The 5888-nt window shown below is 47.8% G+C and overlaps 1 long non-coding RNA gene across 1 annotated transcript; it reads right to left on the bottom strand.

Annotated features, from left to right (window-relative positions):
• Positions 1 to 3255: 3255 nt before the first annotated feature.
• LOC140696150 (uncharacterized) lies at positions 3256 to 5717 on the bottom strand. Its single transcript, XR_012072235.1, has 2 exons — positions 5504 to 5717; positions 3256 to 3631 (listed from the first exon to the last, which is right to left on the bottom strand). It is a non-coding gene; the product is annotated as an uncharacterized lncRNA (long non-coding RNA).
• Positions 5718 to 5888: the final 171 nt, after the last annotated feature.

Below are 5888 nucleotides of genomic sequence, written 5' to 3'. Positions count from 1 at the left end.
AGCTGAATTTGGATTTCATCTTGTTGCCAACATAACATTCTATTTTGGAGCCCCGGCATCACAAGCCAAAGTATTAGAAACTCCTCCCTTATCGACTGGCTACAAAACAAACACACGTCTGCTTACTTGGCCATGCGGGGGCTGACTGAGCAGAATCTGAGTGAGGAGGGCAAGAGGTACGTGCTTTATTCACCAAACCCCCAGGTCTCTGGTAACTTTCCGGAATGCTAAGCTGTTTATTTTGGGAGTCTTTAAGCTTAGTCAGTTGGTATTTAGAGACAGCTAGGAATTTTGGATTTCACTCTCATTCCAATAGAAAAGAGAAAATCTTAAATGCCTTCCAAATACTGGTAAGTCAAGTGAGGACAGCCTGGCTCCAAGCTGGGCTCATCTCCCACCTCTCACCCCCTCCCAGAAACACAGATTGAAAAGGAAAAGAAACATAATCAATGCACTCAGCCACAAGTTAAAACTTCCCCTGGAGAATGCTAGACAGCCAGACTCCTTCCACATTAGTTGATGCAGAAAAGCATCTGTCAGTATCTGTGAGAGCTCAGGGAGGAGGAGGGGCTGAGAAAACCAACTGGGTCCATGCAGAACTCCTGTCTCCATAAGGGTGACTCTCCTGTCCTTCGCATGGGGCTTTGACACAAGCCTTTAAAAGGCTTCCATTAGCAATGTAATTGATCTTCTGATGAACAGCAAGAAGTCCAGCAGAAAAAAAAATGTGATTACAATGTACTGAAGTAGACACATATTAAGTTGCAGATTTAAAGTTTGCAGCCACAACCATCTATAAACCATGCTTAGATGTGATTTTCATTATTTCTTGGGAAATGTCCTTAGCTCATGAGTCCAAATTTCTGCCAGGGGCAGGAAACTTAATCTTGTACATTCTAATAACTCAGTGTCTTTCAGATTTTAATGTGATCGATTTGGGATTTTGATGTAGGCAGGTCAAAATTCTTCCCTTTTCTCTCCTTCTCCTCATTTCCCCAAAGTGGGAGGGGTGAGCTAATTTCCAGTGGCCTTGCTTTCATCAACCTGATAATGAAAGGAGGGCATTTGGGCCTTGAGGGCCTCCACAAGGTAAGGTTTGCCCCACGATTGGTCCCTGACCTCCAACCCAGATTCATCCATTGTTGCTGGTGATCTATTTCCTGCCTACGATTGTCAGAGCCTCTTACTTCTTCCTGCATCCCAACTGTGGAGTCTCTTCAGGTCCACCAGGACCTCCATGCTCTGCTTTCTCAGCATCCCCTGAGGGTGTATGGAGTTTATGAGTCTGTCTCAGGCTTATCCACTGGACATCTCTTCAGCCATGGTGCCTGACCTGTGCAGGGTCCTTGGCTGCCAGGCAACTGCATCCCCTGCTCTATCATTGCCCAAGCTCATGGGGGTTCCTATATTCCACCTTGGGTAGATTGCATTACTGGCTCCAATTTTTTTTTTTTGCCACTCTTGATACTCATGCTCATTGCACGTGATTTTGGGATTCTTTCCATAAAGGCAGGGCATACCTCCCCCTCTCCCTCAACCTTCCTGCCCTGTTGACTTTGAACGCAGCCATATGACTTGATTTGACCAACAGAATGAAGCAAAAGTGTGTGAGTCATTTCCAAGTATAGGCCTTCATAGGCCTTTTCTGTTCCCACTTCCCTCTTTGCCCCACTGCTATCCCCAAGAGAACATTCCTCAGCTGTCCCTCTGATTCAAGGAAGATGAGAGATGCCCAGAGCAGACCCACCCCAGACAAGCCCCGCCTGAGTAAGTTGACCCCCAGCTGACTGGTATATCTGAGAGCATAAAAGCCTATTGCAACATGTCATTAAGGTTTTGTGTTTGTTATGCAGCATTTTTGTGGCAATAAGTAACTGATACACTCCCACATCCATAACTTACTCGGGAGGCTGGAAAGCTGGAGGACCTCAAAATCTAGTATTTCTCCCCTGGTGCACCTCCTGTTGTCTTCCCATCACACTTTAATATATCTTCGCCTTTGATCAACCCCTCTGTGCCTCAAGCTTCCCCATATTGAAAAAGGGACTCACATTTTCCCTGTACTGAGGAAGTCATGCCTGGTGGTTAAAGTGGGGGTTCAGTGACGCACTGCCTACATTTGTGTCTCAGCTCTGCGCTGACTCCTAGGGCATCTGGGGCAAAGCTGGATGCCTCTGTATCTCCCCTGAACTATAAATAGGAACAATGGCAGCTTCTATCTCGAAAAGCTGTTGTGCAGACTAACTGAGCCAATCCTTGCAAAGTACTCAAAATGGGCTCTGGCACTGAGCAAACTGCCAGACTCAAGGTCATCCTGCTAGACAGCACAATAGTCAAATTTGAGTCCAAGTTCACCTCTAAGTCCATTGCTCTTCTGACTGCCCCCAGGTTTTGATTTTGAGGTACGTTCTTTACTTGAGCTGCTTTCTACCAGCATCTCTAACAGAGCAGACTTTTCCCTCACACGATTCCTCCAATCGACACCTTGACACGCTCGAAACATTTTCTACCTCAGTAGAGATGAGCATGTTTTTCTACCCATGGAGAGGGTGGGACCTGCTTCTAGAAGGGAGTGAAAAGAGTCATCAAAAAACAGAGACCAGCCAAGGAAGATGCAAAAATAATTAAGATAGGAAACGTGCTGCCGTCTTCGCAGGATTTCAATTTTGCTGTTGCCCGAGGGGAGGGGTGGCAGACGGTCGCTTTCTCACCCTGATACACATTTTGATAAAGTGTGATAAAGACTTAGAAAAATTGACAGATTAAATTGGAATAAGAGCTCCTGTAAGTGAGGAAAAGCAGCCCGTGGGGCGGCGGACTCTAGGAAAACAGGTGCCATTCTCTCCTGCTCTTGTAAACAAAGGTCCTGGGACGCCCACCCTCCCCTTCATCTGCCCAATTCCCACACATCCTTTGGATCTTGGCTCAGACCCCACTTCCTCAGGGAAGTCTGCCTTCATCTCCCAGACTAGACTGTTAAATGCCCTCAGTGCTCACCACAATTTCCCTCACGACACAGCATTGTTGTAACTACCATGTGTGTTCACTTGTGTGGTTATTTGAATTTATGTCTGGATCCTGTATGAGACTATTGGCATCAAGAGAACAGAAGTTGTGTTTCTTTCGTTCACCACGTACTGCTAGTGTCTAGTACAGTGTCTGGTGCATAGAAGGCACTTGATAAACACTTACTGAAAGAAGGAATAAAGGACGTAGACCAGGGATTTGAATCAGCAGGACCAATGGGACTTCATGTCAGGAGACGCCTGTGGGTACTTATTCCACAGTGTTCTTTTCTGCTCATCAATTGAACCTGAGCCTTAGAGGCCTATTGAAAAACACTGTTGGCCAATGGGATTTAGTGAAAAAGGACACCCCCTGCATTGCCCATTAGAACAAATGTCGACTTTCTCATGTCAGGGCAGAGAGGGATGGCCAAGTGATCTTGTCATGGGATCAGAACAGGAGCTCTTGTCATGCCCAAGGATGCTTTCTTAATCCCACTGCATTGCATCAGAAAGGGGTTTCCAGGCTCCCCCAGCACCACATGGTGGGGATGCTGTGGTGCTCAGGGTCCTGAAGGGTCCTTGTTCTGTGGCTAGGTCTGGGTTTAGAGGTGAAGACATGGCACCTAGAGGAAATAAAGCTCATGGTCAGAAATAAAATTTCTGGTTTGGCAGAGCTGGGATGAGAAGCCTGGTCTCCTGACCCCTGGCCAAGTGTTCCTTTCAGCTACATTCATTCATTCATTTGTTCATCCACCCACTCACTCATCCATCCATCCACTCATTTATTTAATGCCTATGTATTAATGGTCCTGTAATGAGTACCAGGCATTTGGTGTGAAGGAATCAAGATGGAGACCAACAAACATCAATGGCAGTGTATCTTTATTTTTATTTATTTAGTTTAATTTTCCTTTATTCCACTGAGGACTTTTATCCTTTCCAGCCCTTCCTAATTCCCTGTCTCATGTAAGCAAGAGGACAAGTCGGCAGAGTTGCCTGGGACACCATGTATCCCCACCGTCAGTCCAGCCTTATGATAAAGTCTTTTGCCCACCACTCTGTGCCCTTTCTCCCCTTCCCAACGACCAGGAAGAGACAAGACTGTGCTGGCACACTCAGGGACCCGGTCCACCTGAGACAGGACGGAAGAGGGCAGGGCACAACTATTAAATGATTGACACAGAAATTAGCACCAAGATGGTGGAAGAGTCAACTCCCAGTAGAATCTGAGCTTCAATATACACTTACTGTTATACATTAGCTGCTAAATGGCACACCCACAGGTGTCACGACAGTTTCAAGGCTGCCCATAAAAGGTTAAAAAGTGGGTGAGGGTCCAGTTCCTGGAAATCCCAGCCCCTTCCCCAAAGTAGTTGGAATAATCCTCCCACTTGCTACCGTATGAAGTTACCCAGCCCATTAAAACTAACAACCCCACGCATTTTGACCTTCTCAGACAGCCCGCGTTCTGTCTATGGAGCATGTATCTCTCTGAATAAATCTATCTTTGCTCACTCTTGAATCCTTTCCTACATGAAGCCAAGGACTCCCACTTGGTGCAATGCATCCCAGGGACCTGAATGAGACCTGGGACATAGATAGCTATTCCCTTGCGCCCCATGTTTCATGTATCACACCTGTCTCAGGTACGGGGAGTGGAGCATCCCTTGGCATTAATAGGTCTCGGAGTCAAGCTGGGCCTTTTCAAATTCCCAGAGGGCTGAGGCCAGGGGAGGAGCTCTGGGGGCTGACATCCTTGGCTACTGCATCATTTGCTCCAACAGCACGTTTAGTGGGGAACTACTCCAGGCCAGGCCTGTGTGAAGTGGCCAGGGGTTATGATCGTTTGGAGCTCACCTACCGGGGAGGTGCTCTCAGCAGACAATGACAACGCAAAGCTTAGGAAAACAGTGTCCATCGTACATATCTTTGCATCTCAGGAGGTGGTTCGGAGCCTCAGAAAGTGTTTTTTTTGGAGTCAGCTGGGCTTGGGTCTAAAATCCAGTTCTTCCAGCTGGATTTGTGTTTGAATTACTCTGTATGAATCCCAGTTTCCTGTTCTGTAAAATAATGTGATGATACCCGACTCACTGGGTGGTTGTGACGTAATCCAGCAGGACCCTTCCTGGGACAGACCCCTCCCCCATATCCTCTCGGAAGGACCCAGATAATAGTCTCTCATACAGGTTTCCTGAGTTTTTCAGATGCTAAAACCACCACCAAATGGAAGAAATTAACTACTTGATGATCAGGAGAACCTGGCCCCTAGACTTCCTGGCCTGTAAGGATTGATAATGTTGATCGCCCTGTGACCGCAGCATCAGCCAATCAGAGCTGTGCATAGTTGATGACAGATGCTGGGACGCCTCGCCCCGCCCGACCCCCACCCTCGCCTGGTCCTTAAAAGCGCTCAGCTGCCCCCCCCCCCCTTCCGGGAGTTCTGGGTGTTCCTGTCCGGGAGCCACTATTTCTCCTTGCTCGGCCCCGCAACAAACCTTTCTCTGCTCAGAACTCCAGCGTTTCGGTTTGTTTGGCCTCTCTGTGCGTTGAACACATGAACTTGAGTTCGGTAACAGTGAGAAATGTGTCAGAGAAGCGTCTGGAGCGTGATGGGCTCTCAATGAGTCAATGTCCATTTCCTTTCCCACTGGAGCAGTGTCAGCAGCCTTAAGTGAGTAGGCCCTGGGGCCCAGGCCCAGGTGCACAATAGCTTGCGCCTCGTAAGAGGTAAGTGTGCGCATGCGCCAGTAATGTGACCACCACGCATGCGCCAGTGGCGTGAGTCAGCATTATGACTAATACGCATGCGCGGGCAGAGTATGTAAAAGGAACAAGTGCGCCATACTGCCGGCAGCGCGCCATCTTGTTGAGGTGGGAGAA

This window comes from Vicugna pacos, chromosome 4, assembly GCF_048564905.1.
Source record: "Vicugna pacos chromosome 4, VicPac4, whole genome shotgun sequence".
Lineage (NCBI taxonomy): Eukaryota > Metazoa > Chordata > Mammalia > Artiodactyla > Camelidae > Vicugna > Vicugna pacos.
Note: the sequence above shows the minus strand (reverse complement) of the source record. Positions and strands in the feature narration are given on the sequence as shown.